General features: G+C 48.0%; 1 pseudogene; it reads left to right on the top strand.

Annotated features, from left to right (window-relative positions):
- Positions 1 to 22,710, top strand: part of LOC130266042 (zinc finger protein 883-like) — a 222,077-nt pseudogene that overhangs the window by 10,684 nt on the left and 188,683 nt on the right.

Raw genomic sequence — 22,710 nt, 5'->3', positions numbered from 1 at the left:
TTAGAGAAATTAAAATATATTAAGCCATACATTAAGACATGAAGTAGAAGTGTAAGTTTTAGTTTTAGTGGGTAGGAATATTATTGCAGCACATGGTGTCCTAGGTTATTATGTAAAGATGTGAACAAAGGTTTGTAGTATATCACCATCTGCTGAAACCAGGTGGGGCTGTGATTCTTATCTCTGTGGGAAATATCCCCTGCTGCTGGGCCATTTGTTAAAAACCAGGTGGGGCAGTGTTCTTTATCTTTCCATGACCCATCCTTTCTCCCGGATGGTATCTTCTGTTAATGGGCCGTTGAGTCCCACTGCATGATTGATAAAAGTGCATCATCCCATTGTGAGATTCTCCATCCAAGGGGAGGAGCCAAACGATTCCTACCTACCTAAAAACTGAGATTTGGAACACCAAGGCAGCCCTTACCCAGTCGTTTTCAGAGGCCAAGAGCTACCAGAACTTTCTAAGTGATCATTCCTTCAACAAGACCACTTCATCTGGACTGCTACCACCACCCTAACTAGCGGGGTGTCAGTTGTTGTATTCTGACTCTGTCAGTGGTTTTTCATTTGTACTATTGCATGTATTTTATTATTAAAAATATTCCTATTAAATTGTATTTCTGACTTGGTGTCTCTCATTGGTTTTGCTTTCACAACCATTACATATAGATATGAAGTAGAAGTTTTAGTTTTAAGTAAGAATATACTATAAGTGCCTTAAGAGAGTAAAAACCCTAAAATATAGCTGAAGTTTAAGCAGCCTAATGTAATGTCAGCTGGTGCCAACTCGAAGACAGAGACACAGCACTCTATGATCCATGCAACAAAAAGCACTTTATTGTTTTCAACTTCACTTTAAATACCAATCTTAATGTTCCTGGGCAAGCACTTAGGATTGGTTGAAAGTTTAGTCGACTCAGGTCTCTGACCAATAGCTTCTGCAGCATAGCCTGAAATTCATTGGGTAAAATCCCTGTCTGGTTCCTAATCTGTCCTGTCATTGTTCCCTAAAGGCCTGTCTATCAGACCAGGCTGCTTCTCCCATATATGGCCAAATGAATAGCCCAGCAACAAGCCAGCTTGTACTGTGACAATTCCCTGTTTCTTTTTGAATAATTTGAAAAAAATTCAAAATGCAAATATGCAGCTTGTTCTCTGTTATCTTACCTGCAAGGATCCTTTTGAATGCAAGATGCCGTACACAGCATAAGGTCAATTGGAATGAGACTTTTACCTTGCTTAATAAAATTGGCTTTCTTAGATGGTGATGAGTTCCACGTATCTGAAGCTGCAGTGCTTATGGTCATAAGCAGTTGAGTAAATCTACTACCCTCTGGTTTTACATGTCACAATTTAGCTGCTTGAAAATAGAATCATAACTCTATAACCATAAAACTTTACACCTCTTCTTTTAGAATTATAACTTAATAAATCCTTCCACTTTAGAACTGTGCAAAATTCCAACTAAGTAAAACAGACAATTTGTAAACAGGAAAGTATTTTGTAAACAAACAACTTGTCACTGTCTGAGGGTCTCTGTGCCTGAGACCACTCAGATGGACATAGGAGGGTGGATCAGGGCGCAGGGTATTCTTGAAGCTGCCGAAGAAAGACTGCAGGAGACAGTTGTCCGGTCTCAAGGTTTGTTTATTATCTGTTCTCTCTGCGAGCAGCAGACTGGTCACCACCGTGTCCAGGACGAAAGTCTGCTCACAAAAGGCAGGACTTATCTTTTATACTCTAAACTACATATTCTATGTTTACAATATCTTTCCAATACTACAATATCTTATTACTATGTCCAGTTTTGTCCCCAACCAATCTGCTTCCCAGCATCTCCCACCAACATGGAGAACAAGAAGAAGAAGAAGAAAGAAGATACCACACTCCAATTCCTCCATCTTGGCCTCATGGCTGATACTATAAACAATCACGAAAATTACCTTTTCTACATGCTAACTATCCAATTCACACTCTTCGTTTTCCTTAAAGGTTGCATTTCTTCTCTGAGAAAAGGCAGATGTTCCCATGGAGCTGGATCCAGCTCTCGGACCCCCCTGGCTCTATTCAGGGGTCTCTCAGGGGTCTGACAGGGGGGTTCTTGCACCCACAGAAGGTCCAGAGGGACTCCCTGGACCCCCACACAACTCTGTTATTTCAATGTCCTGTAATTATGTGAGGTAGGTGAGTAAATTGTTCCAATTATTGTTCTAAATCTTGTTCCACCACATCTCATTAGGAGCTCTCAGGAGAATGCTGTTGTTCTGCATCTTGTTCCACCACATCTGTTGAGGAGCTCTCAGGAGGATATTGTCTATGGTTTCATGCAGGATGAACACATCTGGCAGGCACCCAATGCGTTCCTGTGTCTGCGGTTAAACACTCGTACTCCTGTCCGCAGGTGATGAGATTCCAAGGACCCCCCCACTTATTGGTGTCAAGGTCTTAACCATCACTTTGGATTTAGGTAACTGTTCATCACCAGATGATTATAATGACAGGAAGTGATTTAAAATAACTGGGTTCTTGGAGTTTTCTATTAGTCTCAAATGATTGTGTAAACAGCTTTGGCTATCCTGCTCTATGGGGTCTCACCACACATTCCTCCCTTTTGTTTTTCAAGTGTAATTTTTAAGGCGCCATGTGCTCTTTCCACGATGGCTTGTCCTGTTGCTATTTTTGCAATGCCAGTGCGGTGTGACACATCCCAGAGCTGTAAGAAATGTCTTGTTTTTTGTGAAATATATGCAGGACCGTTATCGGTTTGGATGATATGGGGAATACCTAAAGAAGCAAAGGCAGATCGCCAATGTGCAATGGCATCCCGACCCTCTTCTCCTGTGTGAACTGTTTTCCATATTACTGATGAGAATGTGTCTATTGAGACACGTACATATTTTAATCCGCCGGATTCAGGTATGTGTGTTATATCAGTTTGCCAGATTTGCAAAGCACGCAGTCCACGAGGATTTACCTCCACCTGCAGTGGTGCAGTGTGGCCTTGGCAGTCAGTGCAGCTGTTAACAATGTTATGAGCTTCTGTATTTGAAAGCTGAAACTGCCACTGCAAGGCTCGGACACCTTGGTGGAAGAAATCATGTGACATTCTTGTGTTAACATATCGGGCTGTGGTGCTCTCCAGGCAGGAGCCGCTTGCTTATCTGCTTGAGCATTGCCTTCTGGGATGAAACCTGGTAAATTTGTGACTTCTAATGTGTAAGACATTAGTAAGAGCAATTTCTGGCTTATATAGCAAGGCACAGAGTTTTAAGCAACCTAAATAGCTGTGCATTTTCAACTTCCTTCAACAGTGCTTAGTCTAATCTTTGAGAGATATCGGCTACGTATGAAGAATCAGTTACCACATTTAGAGGAGTGTGAGGAAAATGTTGAAAAGCCACAGCTGCAGCTTGTAGCTCTACAATTTGAGGTGATTTACTCTCATATCCCTCTAGTGTTTGCCAGTTACTTCACTCTTTCCATGTTGCAATGGCTTTTCCTGTTCTTCCAGAGCCATCTGTGAACACTGTAACACCCTTTAATGGTGTGCATTCTAAGAGAGAGTGCAGTTTCCCCACTTAGCTTAAGCAGTCTATGGCTTGGTAAATGATAAGAAATCTGTCCTGAGAAACCTTGCAAGGGACTTTGCAAGGCTGTTGAATTTGCAAAACATCATTCAAACTATTGACATGTCACAGGAATAACGATTTTTGAGGGATTTTTTGAGGGCATTTAATTGTAAACACCTGTGACGACATTTGATAATTAACTGTGCAATTAACTCGAAGATGGTGGGAGCCATCTTTTTGGGCTGGTGAGGCAAAAACTTCCATTCTAATACATGCAAAGGATCATGCCAGATAGATGGTTCTATGGCCCTTGAACCAGTTCTTCTTGAAAAGGGTTTTGAAGGCCTCTAATTTTTATTCTGTTAGGGGCCACTGTGGAACCTACACTGGCTGTATAGTGAGCCATTTCAAAGTGAATGTGGGACACTGTTTGCCCTCTATTTACAATGGCCCTGCCAAAAATCCGTCCCCACCCCGACTCCCCATGCTGATATTTCCAGAGTGTACAAAAACACCTTGCAGTGTAGCACTGGAACTTCCCAAGAGAAGGGCACTTAGACCTTTCCCTATGGGCCTCTGGGCCTAGAGGTGAACTCTATGCACCCCTAATGAGTTTATAGTTACTGTGGCTGAGGTGTAAACATCCAGGCCAGCTGGTCTCCTTATCCTTGCTGTGAGATGGTCACAAAGGCTTGTGCTGGTGTTGGGGTGTTGGAGAAGATGAAAGGGAGGAATCTTGCAAATATGAATGCTCAGATTGTGGGAATATAGAAACCATGAATGAAATTGAAATGAAAGCCACGTTTGAGATACCAAGCCCTAGTTACTAAATAACCAGGTACACAATAGGATGGCTCCCTGAAGCTAATCCACTCTTAATTAAACAATGCTTTTGGCCAGAGGGCAAGGCCAAAAGACACAAAAGACTAGCCAGCACCCAAAGATTAGATCTTGGAGTTTACAATGTCACACAGTATGCTAATATAAGTATTCCTATAGGCTGCATATATTAGTATTTTGTATTAGATTGGTTCTTAGGGATCAGAATATTTATGATGAAAAAGGATTTATTGTACTACAAACGGGAAGTCGTCCTCTTCTTCCTCTCTTTACTCTTTGCTCTTCTTTCCTTCTCCCACTTCTCCTCCCCTCTCCCTCTTCCATTACCCAAATACCCTTTTATCCCATTGCTCTCTCCCTCCCCCTGCTTGCTCTTCTTCCTCTTTTTCTTTTATGCTCTTTAGCTTCTTTACCCTCTCTCTCTACCCTTCCCCTTCTCTCTTTCTTTCCCCCCTTTTATCTTTTTAATCGGCATGTGGCTGTGCTGGGCAGCTCCTAGCAGACTCTCTTATCATAAACTGCAGCTGTAGCTTTTAGTATTTACAGAGCGTTTGAGTCTCGTTCCACGCTGTCCACCCTGATACAAAGAATCCAGAAGTCTCCCGCAGCGGTGGGCTTGACAGTGCTGTGTGAAGAGCAGGACTTTCCCAATGAAAAGATTCTGTAATTCCAGGATTCCATCTGCTGGGCTCAGTTAGGTCCATGTTGGCAGCACTACTTAGGTCAAAAAGCTCCCTCTTGCTCAGCTCTTGTGGCCTAAGGCTTTCAGCTCCTTTAGCTCCTGGTGCTCAGCTGCTCATGCTGGACCAGACGACTCGGAGAGAAGAATACAGATCATCCAATTCCTTCTGGGACACTGAGAGGGGAGGGTGTGGAACCAGCAGCATTGTTTGGTGTGGCCTCCTCCCTCCCCTTCACACCTTTCAGCACTTTGAACCAGCCAAGAGCTTTCTCCAAGGGTGCAGGGAAGCTGCTGCTCCTGCTCCCAGCTCTGGCTCTTCCCAGTCTCTACCTTGACTGGTTTTGTCCCTGTTGCTGTGCCCTCTGTTTCCCCTGTGCTCAGTGGCTGCTGCCCAGGATTGTGGAACTGGTGCAGATCAAGGGCTCCAGCCCCTCCTTTCTCTGCACTTGGAGCTGCCTGCTCATAGCAGCTTTTCCATCTGGAAGCTCCACATGGACAGGGAGTCCCCACCTCTGTTCCCTGCACAGCCTCCAGGAGCCCAGGGCTGCCATCTCGAGCCCCTGCTGGCACTGGGGGCTCCCAGGTGCCCCAGGCTGCTGTGACACCGCTGCACACGGGAGGGAAGAGTGGCAGGGGCTGTGCTGAAAGTCAGCTCCATGTGCTGCTGCTGCTGCTGCTGCTGCTGCTGTGGGGGTCATTTGTCCAGGCCTGCCCAGAGTCAGGGATCAGATCCAGGCACTGCTGCTGCTCCCTCGGGATCAGCCACAGTTTGGGTGTTGCTGTCAGTGCCAGCAGAAGCGGTGGCTGGAGCAGTGGGTGCTGACAGTGCCCCAAGCCCCAGGGCCAGAGGGGTCCCTGGGCAGGGGGCTGGGAGGGAGCTGCCCCTTGCTCTCCCTCTGCCCCACACAGAGCTGGGCTGGGCACAAGTGGGGCAGCACAGCAAACAGGGAGCCTGCGAGTCTCCTCCAGCCCTGTCTGCTCAGAGTTTGGCCCTTGGAGCTGCAGGTGGGCAAAGGCAGCTGCTCCTGCTCCCTCTGTGTGTCCCCATGTTCAGCAGTGCTGCTCCATCAGTCTGTGCCCAGCACTGGGGAAAAGCCTCAGCCCTGCAGGGCCAGGAGCTGCCGGGCTCTGCCTGAGCAGCTCAGCCAGCAGGAAGGAGCTGCTGCACACGGGAACCAGGAGCCAAGGACACTCTTTTTATGGCATGTTTTCTGGTTTAAGGAAAAACCACAGAAAAATGTGAAAGATAAAAACAAAATGAAGGTGTTACTGAAAAATAGTTCATAGCTTTGGATAAAGGGATAACTGATTTTTTAATAACAAGAACTAAGTTATTTACTTTGTAAATGTGCTGATGGCATGGGTCCATCTTACTGACCTCAGCAGACTTTTTAAAACAATTTTGGGGTTTATTTCCAATATTGTTATTTTAAATTGTGGTTGAAGCAAGAGGAAATTGCTTTGTGCCCTGCCAGCTTCAAGCAGGACTGGGAATCTAAACTCTGACAACCCCCAAACCCTTTAGAAGATGCCCTTCCTTCTCACCCTTCAAATGAGGTGCACATTTCCATTGAAATTGTCAGTGATTTCTTAACGATGGAAATTCCCACTTACAGCTTTTGCTCTGGTTTGGAAGTGCAGAAGGGCAATTCTCCATCCATCAGCTCCAGGCTGCACTGCCTTAGGAACATGCCCCCTCGCCAGGTTTTGCCCACTCGTGGCACTTCTAGAGGAGAAAGAAAGTGCAACTGCACAATTCCAGACAAGAAGGAACAAAGAGTGGGACAGACAAAACATCCCGTGGAGATCCAGGAGTTCAGCTGGGACCATGGAGAGTTTGGGTCTTGCCAATTGGGTCTGTGTCCCTAACTGCAATCTCCTGGCCTGCAGGAGCGTCTCCCTCACCTGCAAAAGCAGAAAGCTCAGGCAGTGTGCTTGGAACGGGCTCGTCTGATGCAAAGCTCTCAGAGCCCTGTGAGGGCAGAGCCCTGTGCCCAGGGCTGAGCCCAGCAGAGCCCTGGCACAGCCCAGAGCTCCTCAGCATCCGCAGAGCCCGGCTGCAAGGAGAGAAACCAGAACCCAACCGTCAGCTGAAGGCTCCGTCCCCCTTGTCCCAACCCCACAGAGCCCAGACTATGCTGGCTGTGCCCAGAGCTGGGCACAAACCTCCCAATCACTGCTGCCCCTGGGAGCAGAGCAGGAGGGCAGCACATGTGCCCAGCCTGCAGCCAGCCATGGCACATCCAGCCCCTCAGCAGCTGCCCAGAGCCAAAAAGCAGCTTGGCAGCCCACTGAAGAATTCCTTGCATCCACCCCAGCAAAGGGGGCAACCTTTGGTGCCTGGCCAGGCTGTGCCATGCCCAGATCTGGGAGCATCCCCCTGGCTGGGGACTCACCTACAAATTGGGCATGGAGTGTCTTTGAAGAAGGTGCCAGAATCGAAGTTGATCATCTCCAGCTGCCAGTGGCCAGGGCCAGGAAGAGGTTGTCATCCTTGAGGTTGTCCTTGCAGCAGCCCCACCTGGTACAGCTTCTCCAGGAGCTGCTTCTCCTTCCCTGGGGGCCAGACCGGGCTGTCTGTGCTCTGCCAGGGACTCAGCCATCACTGAAGTAGGACAAGTAAAACCACGTTGGATGGTGGCTGCCAGTGCTTGCAAGACCAGCTCAGCTCCAGAACAGATGTTCCCATCTGATGACCCCTGCTCCATGGTTGTAAGAGTCCATCTAAAAGCCTCTTGTTTGTTCTGCCCAACGACCCTCGCCTGAGGCCTAAAGAACTGCAGTTTAAAGGCGCTGGCCAGGGATGAGAGCAATGCCAAGTGACTGTTCTCAGGTGCTGCCCATTCCAACCAGGGCCAGTTTGCTCCCACAGGTGTGAGAACAATGAACTGGCCATGGTGTGCTGCTCCTACGCAGGCTACTTGCTGCAGAACTGGTCACAAGGACTGTTGGTGTGCCTGGAGCTTGCCATGGTGCGCTGCTCCTACGCAGGCCACTTGCGCAGCGTCCTGTTTCCACCTGTTTCTTGGAGCAACGATCTCCACATACAATAGTCCATAAATCTTCCCACCTTTTGGCCAGTCGCCCGACGCCCTGGAAAAGACTATAAAAGACACCCTCAAACTAAAGACCCCGAGATCTCCCCGGACGGCAACGGACCTCGGCTGCTTCTACGAAGATCGTCTGCCTGTCTTGGTAGCTATAATCCCAACCCCTTTTTTCTCTCTCTCTCTCTCTCTCTCTGTCCCTCTATAGCATTTGGTTGGCACTAAATAAAGGTGCATTTTTAAACTGGTTTGTCCCCTGCTGTGTCTTTTGTGCTTTGAGATCCCTAAAAGAACCTATCAGGACTCCACATGTGGTGTGGATCCTGACATTTAATTGGCCTCACGGACAGGATTCCCTGATACTGGAGGAGTTGGGGGTTTTCTGAGCACTTTGTACCAGGGGAAGACCTGTGCCATTTCAGCTGCACTCAGCCTGTCAGTACCGTAAGCACTGAACAGTGTTGGAAAGCAAGGGAGGTGGTATTGGGTTCTTCCTGCAATCTGCACATAGACCCAGGTGGAGAATCAACTCCATTTCAGAAGAATTCAGAGAATTTTTTGTAAAGGATCTGAACTGTGCAAACGATGGGACTTGTGTTTTTGTTAGTGTATGTGTTGCTGAGCTGCTTGTTGTAGTTGAGGAGAGAACCTCCCAGACAGTTTTTTGATCCCCTAACCCAGGCAGGGAAGAAAGGGGATTGTCCTCAGCGAAAGGCTGGGAGTTTGCTGCTGTTTTTGACTACTTGGGATCGTGAAGAGACAGGCTGTTTTGTAACTAAGGCAGTACCTCCCAAGTAGTGTGGTCTCTTCACCCGCTCCAGGGATGAGAAGGGAAACACAGTTTTAGCTGTGCTTTTGTGTAATTTTAAGTGTGCCTCCCTGAGAGTGGTTTTAGTCCCTTCGTAAAAATGTCGGAAAAAGATAAAGCTGCATTTTTCGCTTTGCTAGCTAAGTATAATGCCAGACCCTCCCAAGGGGGAGAAGATTTGGCATACAGTAACTGGTTTAATTTAGAAAATGTGATTGACAGGATACATTCTTTGCAACATGAAACAAAATTCAAACTCTCTCCTCTCTTTCTTTCTCTCTCTCTTTTATTTCCTGTCCCTCTATCGCATTCGGTTGGCACTAAATAAAGGTGCATTTTTGCAAAAGTAAACTGGTTTTGTCCCCTGCTGTGTCTTTTGCGCTTTGAGATCCCTAAAAGAACCTATCAGGACTCCACATTTAGTGTGGACCCTGACATCCACACTGGACAGCACTTAGAATGCTTCCTTTAGAGAAACAAACAACAAATTAATAAAAATTGATTACAGACAAAAAGGAGAAACAAGAAACAAGGTAAAAAATTTTATCTCTGTCAGGGGCTGGATGAAGGCTGAACCTCTACATGCCAGTGAAAAACCAGCTCACAGGTGAGGGAAGCCCATGCTTTCTCCCTTTCCCCCTGCACTGCCCCCAAAAGTAATGGTGATCCCAAAGCAAACAAGGGCAGTGGAGCAGCCCAAGCCCTTCCTTGTCTGCAAAGCAAAGCAGAACTGTGCACAGGTTCTGGAGTCCCACCTCTGCTCTTACCATGGGGTTTGTTTGTGTCGGGCTGGCTGCCCCAGCCCCAGCCCCAGCTGGGCACAGTGGGTGCTGGGGGCTGTTGGCCAGGGCCAGGAGCTGACTCCCATTTCATATCCACCCCAGCCCATCCCCCCAGCCCTGACAAAAAGCACCTTGGCATCCAACTGAAGAATCAGTTTTATCCTCCCAACAAAGGGGGAACCTTTGGTTCCTGTCCAGGCTGTGCAATGCCCAAATCTGGGAGCATCCCCCTGGGTCTGGACTCATCTGCAAATTTGCTGTGCAGCCTGGCTTTGAAGAAGGTGCCAGAATCCAAGTCCATTATTTTCAGCTTGCTAGTGAACAGGTGGAGCAAGAGTTTCTCATCCTTGCTGTCCTCGCTGTCTCCAGCAGCAGCAGCCTCAGCCAGTACAGCTTCTCCTTCTCTTTCCCTGGGGGTGAGACCAGGCTGTCAGTGTTCTGCCCAGGGCCCCAGCTGTCAGTGAACCAGGACAAGCCAAACCAGCTTGGATGGTGGCCACCAGTGCTGGGCAGAGCAGCTCAGCTCCAGCACAAGGGCTGTGTGTTCCCATCTGATGACCCCTGTGCAGTGACACAGGCAGGACAAAGAAGTCTGGGGTTCTTTGCTTCTGATTGCCAAGGCATGTGTGGAGCTGTAACTTACCAGGAGCCTGCATCAAGTGTGCCTGTGCCTCTCTCCCTTCTTCTATGGCAGATTGAATATCCTGCATCCAGGGACCACAGAACAGGTCTTCTAACAAGGGCCTTTCCAAGGAGTACATGGATAAACACCACCTGATCAGATCTGGGCACTCTGGGGAGGGAAACCAGAAACCACTGGTCAGTTGGAGAAGGCTCCAGCCCCCTTTGTTTCCACCGTTCCCATGCCCAGGCCATGCTGCATGTGCTCAGAGCTGGGCCTAAACCTTCCCATCAGCTTCTTTGTTTTGGAGGAGAGCAGGAGAGCAGGACATGTGCCACCCCCTCAGCAGCTGCCAGAGCAGGATGCTCACGAGCCCACTGCTGTCTGCCAGCTCTGGTACTCCCCCCGTGCCCAGAGATGAGGATCCACCTTGAGAGAGCCATTGTGGCAGTGAGAGCTGCTGGTCTCAGCTGATGTTCTGGCCCCTCCTGAAAGGTGCTCCCCACAGACCATGTGATGCAGCAGGATGCCCAGGGACCAGATGGTAGCTGGCTTGCCATAGTACCAGCCAAAGTGGGTACCATTCCAGGGGAGCTATATGATGGTGTTCCTATGGAATACAGATGGAGCTCATCAGGGGGATGCTGCTGCTCCCAGAGCCTGACCCCAGCATCCCTGGGCATGGGGGGGCTGTCCCAGTGGCACAGGGGGTGATCCACTGCCCTCTTGCCAGCACCTGGGATTTGTGTACAAACTTGGAGTTGGAAAAGAGTCCACGGTGCTGGAAGAGGCCAGCAGAAGCCCTGGGAGGGCCCGACCATGACCTACAAAACAAAAAGCCACCCAGTGGCGGGGAAAACCACTCTTCTCCCTGCTTGCATGGCCACAAAAAATGTTAATAAGGCAAGGCAAACAAGGGCACATGAGCAGTTCAAGCCCTTCCTTGCCTGCACACCAAGCTGGCCAGGGCATGGGGTCAGACCCCCCCCTCTCTGCTACCCCCATGGGGTTTTTGTCTGCCTGGCTGCCCCAGTTCCAGCCTCAGCCCAGGGCAGAGTGGGTGCTGAAGGCTGTCAGCAGGGCTGGAAGTTGGCCCCTCTCACACTCCCACCCAAATCAACTTGGCTCAAGCATTAATCCCATCCCAGCCAAAGTAGGGGGAAGCCCCGGTGCTACACCCAGGCTGAGCCATGAGGCTGAGCATCCCCTAGGAGGGCTCACCTACAAACTGGGTGCAGGCTGTCTCAGAGGAAGGCGCCTCAGCCAGAGTCGATCAATTTTGCCTGCCCAGTGGCCAGGTCGAGCGGGATGTTCTCTGGTTTGAGTCTCTGTGTAGGACCCTGCAGCTGCTGCAGTGCCCCACAGCCTCCAGCACCTGGTGGAACAGCTCCCACACCACTCCTCGGGCAGGAACCCCTGTGCCCAAATTGAATGCTGCAGGTCCTTTCACCACTATGGGGGCTCCAGTACCATCACGATGTTGTTGAAGGGCTCAAGCCACTCCAGCAGTCAGATGACACCAGGGAAGCCAGTGGACACCTTGCTCAGCAGCATGATCTCCAGTGGTGCTCTGGTGCCATTGGGCTGGGGGAGGTGCACGATGCTGTCAGCAGGGCTGATATCGGGAAGCCCAGGATGCTCTGCTGGCCCCACACCCGCTCTCCCTCAAGGTTCCCGGCCTCTCCCACCCTGCCGGGCCTCGGCTCATCCCCGCCCGGCACGCCCCAGCTTCTCCCCCTGGTCCTGCTCACTCACCAGCTCGCCCCAGTGCTGGACGTGGTTTCGTGGCACCCTTTTGATGGCAGCAGCGGGCTGAGCTCGCCATCCGCCTTGCCGAACCCCATCCTCCTTCTCCTCCTCCTCCTCCTGCGCCCGCCGCCGGCCCCGCCACTCCCCGGGCACTCTCCGAGAGCCGCGTCGCCGCCCAGACGCTGCCGCAGCCGCCGCGCCCCAGCAGCGAACCCAGCCGGTTCCGCTCCTTCAGGCCCTGCTGCGCCTTCCCTGCCGGCGAGACGCGGCTGTCACCGCTCGGCCCGGGGCCAGGAACGGCCCCCGAGCGCCACTCAGCCGCCCCGGGCCGGGCAGCCCCAGGCGTTCGCTCTTTGGAACGGGACAGCGGCGGCTCGGGGCCGGCGGCCGCGCTGCCGAGCGGCGGAGCTCGGGCCGGGGGAGCCACAGCGGAGGCGGCGGGAGCGGCCGCGCCGCGAGTGTGCTCCATGGGCCCGGGAGGAGCCGGGGCCGGGGCCGGGCTCAGGACAGGCGGAGCCAAAGGGAGGCGATACCGCCCCAGCCCCAGGCACTGATGCCCGCCCAGCAGCGCCGCCGCTGAGGGGGCTGAGTGACTGGAATCATACTGGGACTGGCTGGGAGTGGCTGTGAACAACTGGAATCGTGGTGATCTGGGAAGGACTGAGAGTGACTGAGAGCATGCTGGGGGTTACTAGGTTATACTGGGAGAGACAGGAATTATACTGGAGACTACTGAGGTCATGCTGGCATTGACAGGGAACAACTGGGGACTATGGCCTCATACTGGGAGTGACTGGGACTATACTAGGGGTAACTGAGAGACTGGGAACACACTGGATGAAAATGGGAGCAACTGGGACTGTACTGGGGGCAAGTTGCATCATCATAGGGAATGACTGGGAGTGACTGGGCTCATACTGGGAGTACCGAGGAAACTGCAACGACACTGAAGAAGCACCTGGCCTCACACTGGGAGCAGCCATTTCCGCCACCGGGACCCCCGAACCCCTTTCCGGCCATGCCGCGCCTCCAGCCCCAGCACCCCCCGCCGGGGTCCCGGCAATCCCAGGGGTTCCTCCCCCACTCTCGGGCTCCCCTCTCTCTGGGGTCCCGCTCAGGGAAGCCGCGGCTCTCCCGGGGCTCCCCAAAACCGCTCTCCCCCCGCCGATCCCGCCGCTCCCGCGCGCTCCCCTCGTGGTCCCGGCAGAGCTCGCAGCGCCCGGCCCGGGAAGCCCAACCCCCACCGCGGGGGGACCCCCATCCCCCCGCCCCCCAACGGGGCTCTGCCCGCACCCACCGGGACCTCCAAAAACACCTCCCGGGGACCCCCCGGTGTCCCCCCGAGGGCCATCTGCTCCTCTGGAGCCCGGCAAGATCCAAATATCCCCCCAAAAATCCCCAAACCCAGGGACCCCCTCGGGATATTTGGCGGGAACTCCCCCTCCCCGGGCACCTGGGATGTGGGGCGATGGTCCTGAGGGGGCTGCGAGTTCAGGGAGCTCCGGGTTAGCGCGGTTGATTCATTCCTTGCCTCCTCCTGCTTCTGCTGCCGCTCCGCCTCTTCCTCCCTCCTCCTCCTCCTCCCCCATTCCGAGCCCCGAACTGGGAGGGGAGGGGTCAAGGGAAGGGCGGGAACTGTGAGAGAAAGGGGGCGGGGTCAAGGGAAGGACGGGAACTGTGAGGGGAAAGGGGTGGGGTCAGAGAAAGGGCCGGAATTGTAATTGGAAGGGGGCGTGGCCAAGGAACGGGCGGGAACTGTGAGGGAAAAAGGGCCGGGGTCAAGAAAAGGGCGGGAACTGTGAGGGAAAAGGGCGGGGCCAAGGGAAGGGAGGGAACCGTGAAAGAAAGAGGGCGGGGCCAAGGGAAGGAGAGGAACTGTGAGGGATGAAGGGCGGGGTCAGGGAAAGGGCGGGAACTGTGAGGGGAAAGGGGCGGGGCCAAAGGGCCACACGCTCTTGAAAGGGCCTGGTTTGGCCTAAAATCACACGAAAGGGCCTCAAATGCAGCCTAAATCCACGAGGTTTGGCCTAAAATCAGCCAAAGGGACCTCAAATCCACACAAAAGGGGTCTAAAATCCTGAAAATGGACCTTACATTATCCAAATGGTTCCTAAAATCCGACCTAAAACTGCCCAGTTTATCCTAAAATCACCCAAACAGGCCTAAAATCTTTGGTATGAAGATCGAGACCAAAATGGGCTCCAGAACTGGCACTGGGACCAAGACTGAGACCAGCACCAACACTGGGACCAGCACTGGGAGAATTCTGGGACTGGGACCGGCACCGGAACCAGCACCGAGACTGAGATTGGCACTATGAGCACTCTGGGACCAGCACCGGCACCGGTACCAGCACTGGGACCAGAACCACTCTGAGACTGTGACTGAGACCAAGCCTGAAAACAGAACCAGCAGCGAGCCTGGCCCCATATAGGACTGAGTCTGAGACTGAGACCAAGACCAGCACTGCTCTGGGACTGAGATCAACACCAGGATCAGATTCAGCACCAGGAGCGCTCCAGGACTGCTCCAAGACTAGGAGCGACACCGGGAGCGCTCTGGGACCTCCGCGTTCACTCCGGGGAGTTTTGGCTGCGCCCCCGAACGGGACTGGGAGGGACCCCTGGGTGGGGCAGGGCCCCATGGGTTCGCATCGTTCCGGTGCAGCCAGAACAGTCCATATGGTCCCAGTTTGTACAATCCCAGTCCATGTGTCCCCAGTTTGTACAATCCCAGTCTGGAAGGCCCTGATCCATCTGGTCCCAGTCTGGAGAAACCCAGTCCATGTGATCCCAGCCCCCATGATCCCAGTCTGGATGGTCCTGCATGGATCACACTGCCAGGGTCTGGAATCCAGTTCCCAGCCAGGAAAAGTTGTTCCTGCCTCTACTGGTTTTGGTTCTCTAATTTGAGATTTCCCAACCAAGGCACCTATTTATATCACGGCTTTAGCACCTTGATCTTGTTCCCAATCCCTATCTCATTCCTGTTCCCCTTCCCAAACTTGTTCTCATTCCCAAGCCTGTTCCCAATCCCTAATTCATTCCTGTTCCTGGGATTTTTTGTGTTTTGGGCTGTTTTTGAGCAATTCTGGGATTTTGGGGGCAGCACTGAGAGATTTGAGGGGGGAAGTTGGAGGGATTTTAGGGTGGTTTGAGTAATTTTGAGGTGGTTTGGAGGGATTTTAGGGTGTTTCTATAGCATTTTGCAATGGTTTGGAGGGATTTTGGGGTGGTTTGGAGGGATTTAAGAGGGTTTCTATGGGATTTTGAGGTGTTTCCATTGGATTTTGGGGCGGCCTGAAGGGATTTGGGGCTTTTCTGGGCAGTTTTGGGGTATTGAGTGGTGGTTTTGAGGCATTTCCCTGGGATTTTGGGGTGTTTTGGGGCAGTTTTGGGGGTATTCAGGGGTGGTTTTGAGGCGTTTCTCTGGGATTTGGGGTGTTTTGGGAAAGTTTTCAGGTATTCCAGGCAATTTTTTTGCGGATTTGGGTTACTTTTTGGTGAAGGAGATCTTTGTGGCGTTGCTCTGGGTGCCCGCCTGCACCTCGGTGTCCAACTCCACCAAGGGGATGTTGTGGCGCCGGGCACCAGGAGCAGCTCCTTGAACCCCAGGAACCTGGCACAGGGGAACGGGCTCAGGGACAGCCCAAAAACCGGGAATGGTACTCCAAAATGCCTGGGAATGGTACCCCAAAACATCTGGGAATGGTCCCCAAAACAATCTGGGAATGGTACTTCAAAAATTCAGAAATGCTCCCCAAAATTCAGAAATGTTCCCTCAGAAAGCCCAGGAATGTTCCCCAAAAACCCAGGAATGATTCCTAAAAAATCCAGGAATGGTCCTCAAAAATCCAGGAATGGTCCCAGGAAAATTCCGGAATGTTCCCTCAATAATTCAGAAATATTCCTCAAAAATTTACAAACATTTCTCCCAAAAACCCAGGAATGATCCCCCAAAAACCCTGGGAATGGTCCCCCAAAACACTTGGAAATGGTACCTCAAAAATTCGAGAATGGTACTGTTATAAATGTGATTCGTGCTAATTAAATTGTAACTATATTAGCAAAATTGTTGCTTTATAATCAGTAGAAAAATTGTATTTAATTGTTATAAAGCAAAAAGGATAAAGGAAATGGTTAAACAAGGCAGATGGAATCATCCTCCAGATGCTTAGTGGGAGTGAGGATAGTAAGGATATAGGTCTAAGAACAGCAACTAGAAATAAAACTTTTGACCTTGAACTGGGCCAAATTGGGATCATTCCATGCATTGGACACTTGGACAAGGCTTGTTATGAGAACATAGGCTTAATTATATAACCCTAAGCATAATGTGCCTGCGCAACCTGCAAGGTCAAAGAGCGAACACTGAGGAAGACCCAGAGCCTTCATCGGAAACAAGATCCCGAAAGGAGAGAGACCCCCGACCGCTGGTGCAGCATGTGCAACACAACATAGTGACGTAGATTTTAGGAATAGAAACGAGGATGAGCTTACCAGAAGATTCCATATTAATACGTATTAGTAAACAGTATATAAATGGGATTTTTAGCTTAATTGGTTTGGTACAGTGTGAGAAGAAGGGCCCTACCTGTAGCCCCAGTCGGTGTATCCCCAGTCAATTTTGCTTATGCTTTATTCGAACCAAACCTCAATTAGACTAAATTACTCACTGCCAGATTTTGTATTTACTAAAATATATGTAACTAATATACTTTGATTGTATTCATTTATAGACAATTGCTGTTATTATTAATAAATTGCTGCTAAATTTAACCTTGTTTCGATTAATTGGACAAATCAAACTTATCCATTTATAAAAATTTGGTGCATTGGCCGGGAACTCCAGCCCAAGGGAAGAGTGGCTTGTTTTGGGAAGGAACTCCCCACCAGTTGTTAAGGTGGTCCTGAGACTAGACCAAGCTGTCTTGGAGAAGGAGCTCCACATTTAAATAAAGCATAAGCAAAATAAGGTAGTGAAAGGAGGTGTGCAAAAAGGCTCCCGGGGGAGTGCTGGCAAGTGGTGGAGTACCCGTAAAATATCTTGTGCACAAGAACCGCGTGGGAAAAGGGGCTGTAAGTGCCACGGGGTTGGGTAAGGTGGGCGGCTGTGTGAAAGTTTTTAAAGAAAAGGGAGCTAACGCTCGAAGGCGTTAACTAGGAAGGGAGTGACTGAGTTGGTTCACTTATCTTTTGGAAGGGGAAAAATAGATGGAAAATAGTAAGTGATTAGAAGGTTCGCAGAAAGTAGCCAGAAAGAGAAGGGAGGGAGAATAAAAAGGGAAATTAAGGACTTAAGAGTGGAGCTGGTAGTTGGTAAAGGATGAAATACTGCAAATATTGAGTGAGGGAGTTGAACCACGACACGAGTGAGGGAGAGTGATGGAGACTAAGGAATAGGGGATTTCTTAGCGTGTTGCTGCCAGAGATGGGTCAAGGGAAGAGTAAGACCTGTGATCCAGGGGTTGCAAATTATGAGAAAAATTCGCGAGAACCCGGTGTGCCTGGGAACCAAGAGGGGAGCTCCCAGAAGGGGAGCAGTATTCCTCAGGAACAGTCCACTGGGGATCATGTTACGGTACAGGGATGCAAGGGAATCCCAAAGCAGAAACTGATCTATTATTGTATAATTGCATGAACAAAGGAAAAAAATTAATGCAAAAAACTTATACTGGCCAGAACTTGAATCATTTGAAAATTGGATTTGTCAGGCTTTAAATCTACATTTTAAAGAACCTCTTAGCTAGGAGGAAAAATTGCAGGCTATTTTAGGAATATTATTTATAAAGAAAGAGGGAGAAATAATGAGACAGTTAAGAATAAGAGCTCGAAATAAAGATGGTCAGAGGCCAGAACATAGGCAGAATATAAGGGATTTTGGGTGGATAATTATCCGAGAAATGCAAAGAACAGTGCCCAGGTGACTAAATACTATGGGGAAAGCCCTGAGTGAGCACCAAGAAAAGGATGAATACACAATATAAAATGGCTAAAAAGACTAAGAAATAATTTACAATTATAGTCAGGCATAGACCCTGATTCAGCAGCAGGGCAGGTTCTTTTAAAAACACAATTCATAACTAAGTCTTGGAAGGACATCAGGAAGAAGCTGGAAAAATTAGAAAATTGGTAGGATAGGGGACTTCAGGAATTGTTAAGGGAAGCACAAAAAGTATATGTTAGAAGAGATAAGAAGAGACAGAAAAATAGAAGCCAGGATTCTAATGGCAGCAGTCCAGAAAACACAAGTAACCGCAAACAAAGAGAGATTGAAGTAAGAGGAAATAGTTTGGCTGAGAATGAAGCAGAAAAGGCTGCCCTAAGAGAAAACAACAGTGCAATGATAACTTTTCAGGAGGCAGAAACACAAAATGAAACCCCATACTTTTCTTAGCAGAGATAGAAGCTATTAAAGAGCTAGGAGAAACTCTGACAGAAGGAGAATGGATTTTGTCCGATGGTAGAATAGTAGTACCAAAATCTTTTGATGACAGATCCTAAGCAACATACATAGAAAGACTCACTGGGGAACAAGGGCACTTTGTGAGCCCTTTTTAAAATTTTATGAGTGTATAGGAATATTTGAAATTAGGAGACAAATTAGTCAAAGATGACTTACATGTCAGAAAGTGAACAAAAAAGGGCTAAGGAGTCTTCCCTTTGGAGGCAGTTGAACAGCCTATAGGCCGTTCGAAAAAGAAAAGAATCAAAGTTCATTTTACCAAGTTAACCAGAATAGGCAGGAGAAAATATCTGCTAGTTATAGTACATCATAACTCAGTAGGTAAAAGCATTTTCTGTGGCTTAGGCTACAGCTTAAACAGGGGTATATTATAACCACTGCAAACAATTTGAAAGAATTAAAAGAAAAAGACATTTCAGCTCAAACAACTTCTCTTGATTTTTCAATACATTCTATCTGACCAGGACAGTATTTGTTGGTAAAATGTTAGAAGGAGAAAAAAAAAACAAAAACAAAACAAAAAAAACCAAAAACAAAAACAAACCACAAACAAACAAAAAACAAAAACCTGAACTCATGCTTCATGGGTAAAAGGGCTGATACAAAATAAAGATTGAAAAATTATTTCAACACCTAAATATAAAATTAAAAAGAACTAAAAAATTGATTAAAACCTTTTCATTTGGGTTTAAAAACATACTTAATAATTGTAATGAATTCATTTTAAGTCTAAAGAAGATATTTGGTGCCCAAAGGCTACAGTGTATATGAAATTGGCATAAAACCACTGTACCTTGGGACCAAAGTGGGATGTATTTTTTATATATATGGTGAAAAATGTTATTCTATAGCATTACTGTTCGAAATATTAATTTAAAATTGTTTTGAGAGGTGCATGATTGAAATTCAGACGTTTTGAATTATCTGCCGACGGCAACCTCGTTGAGCCTGGAGGAAGAACAGCGCTGATGAAAAAGAATTAGATGCCTGTTTGATCAATGAAAATGGCCCAGGTGAATTGAAAAACTCCTCAGGAGCCTCTGGCAGTCAACACTAACTGATTTATTTGAGGAACTGCAACTCCAGAAAAAGGGACTGGTAACACCTGTTATTAAGAGGGTCCAAAAACAGTTAACACACTGGGATTGTACTAACTGTGACTTAAAGCATTTGTGTTGTTGGTACGTGTTGTTTTAATTTATGATAGAAAATAACTAAGGCTAAAGAAAAAGAGAGACAATTGATTTGTTTAGTTTGTTTAGGTTGTGTATGCCAACAGTTAACTTTAGAAAGATATTTTAGTGATTTTTTTTTTGAACTGTTAACTGAACTGTATATGAAAACAAATTTTGTTGTAGTTGGAATATCTCCGGAGCTTTAGTGGATTAAGAAAAAAAAGTATAACTGATCAATTTAGGGAAAGAAATAAGACAGGACAGTGCTGCAAAACTACAAATAATTTATGCCATCCTTGGAAGAGAAAAAGTTAAAATGGCTCCTACAAGCTTTATGAGGCCAAGGGTGGCAAATGAATCCCAGGATAAAAAACTTTGCTACCGAGAAGATGGACATCTCGGCCCTTAGCTGCAACCCAAGGGGCCTTGAGGAAAAGGTAGAAGGTTAAAAGTCCTGAGGATTTTCACTGTGCTCACCCCTGGCAACTGGCCAAAGCCATAAGACTGCATGGAACAGAATCCAAAACAAGCAGCACAAGAGCCAGCAATAAAGAAACAAACTATTCCCGATCCCTATGACAAATGCAATCGCTCTATGTGAGTCAGGGATAAGATGGAATCAGTTTTTGTGGCACATCCATATGTTAGTACTGCCTGTTACGATCACAAAAGTTTTTTTTAGGAATAAATGCTATGTATTGAGTAAAAAGGAATTTAGGATTTAAGAGGCGAGCTCCTTATCCTAACAGTGATTAGTTTTATTTTAGATATGAAAATTTCTTTTGTTTTGAAAAAGATGAGAATGAAAAGGGGCCCAATAAGAAAATAATTGAAAGCCAAAAAGAAATAAAAAGGGATAAAGAAAAGTTCAGAGGACAAGAGTTAAGGGAACTAAATGAGCTATGTAAACAATTAAAACCAGCACTATGGCAACTGGGATTTGCCAACTTCAAATAAAAACCTTTTTCTAAATTTGATGCAAGAAATTGCCATAGAATTGGAATTAGAAGTTGATATAAAGAAATCTAAAAGTCAGAGTTATTTGAGATATAGAAAATACCAAGATGTAGCTTTTTTTTTTGAATCAATATGATAAAAAGAGAAAATGGAGGATTGTTATAAATGTGATTTGTGCTAGTTAAATTGCAACTACATTAGCAAAATTGTTGCTTTATAATCAGTAGAAAAATTGTATTTAATTGTTATAAAGCAGAAAGGATAAAGGAAATGGTTAAACAAAGCAGATGAAATCATCCTCCAGATGTTTAGTGGGAGTGAGGATAGTAAGGATATAGGTCTAAGAACAGCAACTAGAAATAAAACTTTTGACCTTGAATTGGGCCAAATTGGGATCATTCCAGGCACTGGATGCTGGACTAAGGCCTGTTGTGGGAACATATATTTAATTATATAACCCTAAGCTTAGTGTGCCTGCGCTACCTGCAAGGCCAGTCAGGGAACACTGAGGAAGACCCAGAGCCTTCATCGGAAACAAGACCCCAAAAGGAGAGAGACCCCCGACCGCTGGTGCAGCATGTGCAACACAACATAGTGACGTAGATTTTAGGAATAGAAATGAGGGGGAGCTTACCAGAAGCTTCTGTATTAATATGTATTAGTAAACAGTATATAAGTGAGATTTTTAGCTTAATTGGTTTGGTACGGTGTGAGAGGAAGGGCCCCACCCATACCCCCAGTCAGTGTTGCTTGTGCTTTATTTGAACCAAACCTCAATTAGACTAAATTACTCACTGCCAGATTTTTTATTTTCTTAAATATATGTAACTAATATATTTTGATTGTATTAATTTATATACAATTGCTGTTATTAATAAATTGCTGCTAAATTTAACCTTGTTGTTTTGATTAATTGGACAAATCTGGCATATCTATTTATAACATTTTCTGAGTCTCTGAGAGGTTTTTGGGCAGTCATGGCCTCCAGTTCTCACCTTCAAGGAGTCCATGAGGAGCCTGTGTTTGGCACGGACCTCAGTGGGACCCATTAATGCCTCGAGCCACTTTGGGTTTTTCTTCTGACTGGGGCTCCTGGAAAGGTTGGTGCCATCTCCTCTCAGGCCCTGAGGTTCCAGGGCTCAGCACCAAATGCACCACGGGGCTCACTGGGATCAAGTAAGTCCTGACAAACCATGGCTCTGCCTCTCTTTTCCCTCTGGTCCAGTGCAGTTGATTAGGAAGGTTTTATTCTAGAGTTATGGAGAAATATTTCAAAAAACTTCTTAGAAATAAGTGTTCCTATTTTAAAGAGTGTCTTTTATTACTGTTTCTCTTCAGAGCAGATTTGAGTGCAGCGTTCTGTGATTGGTATTGATCCAAGGTCTCTCCTCAAGAGGTCTGGCCTGCTCAGAGAAGCTCTACCTTGAGGTCTGATCCAGTGTGGACAACCTTGCTCCACATTGCCCAGCCCCATCCTGTCTGTCCTCACTCACCTGGGATCTGCTTTGGTTGGAGAACTGGCAGCATTCAGGGAAACAGGGGTTTTCTTCCTTTTCTCATTTTGAAGCAATCTAAAACACCTGAGTTTCCCCATTACAAACAGACACTCCCCTTAAGTGTGTGCCAAGGAGGTTTCTCTTTCCAAGGCAGAGCCATACAAGATCTGTTTTAGGCCTTTGGACTCCTTGGTTCTACAAGGCCTTGTTGTGTCACCCTGGACTCTTGGTTCTGTGAGGCTCTGTAGTGACACAATGGATGTTTGGCTCCATTGAGCCCCACAGTATCACAGTAGTCTTCTTTTTCCTGTGGCAACCAGCAGCAAACCCCACTGGCAGAGCCACATGCCTGGGAAGAAGGAGGATGGGGGACATTTGGAGTGATGGTTTTTGTCTTCCTAGGTCACGGTGACGTGGGGTGGGGCCCTGCTGTCCTGGAGATGGCTGAACACTGGTCTGCCCATGGAAGGGGGAAGAGACAACAGGCTCTGTCCACGGAACTACAGCAGAGAGGTCAG

This window comes from Oenanthe melanoleuca, unplaced genomic scaffold (genome assembly GCF_029582105.1).
Source record: "Oenanthe melanoleuca isolate GR-GAL-2019-014 unplaced genomic scaffold, OMel1.0 S001, whole genome shotgun sequence".
Classification (NCBI taxonomy): Eukaryota; Metazoa; Chordata; class Aves; order Passeriformes; family Muscicapidae; genus Oenanthe; species Oenanthe melanoleuca.
Note: the sequence above shows the minus strand (reverse complement) of the source record. Positions and strands in the feature narration are given on the sequence as shown.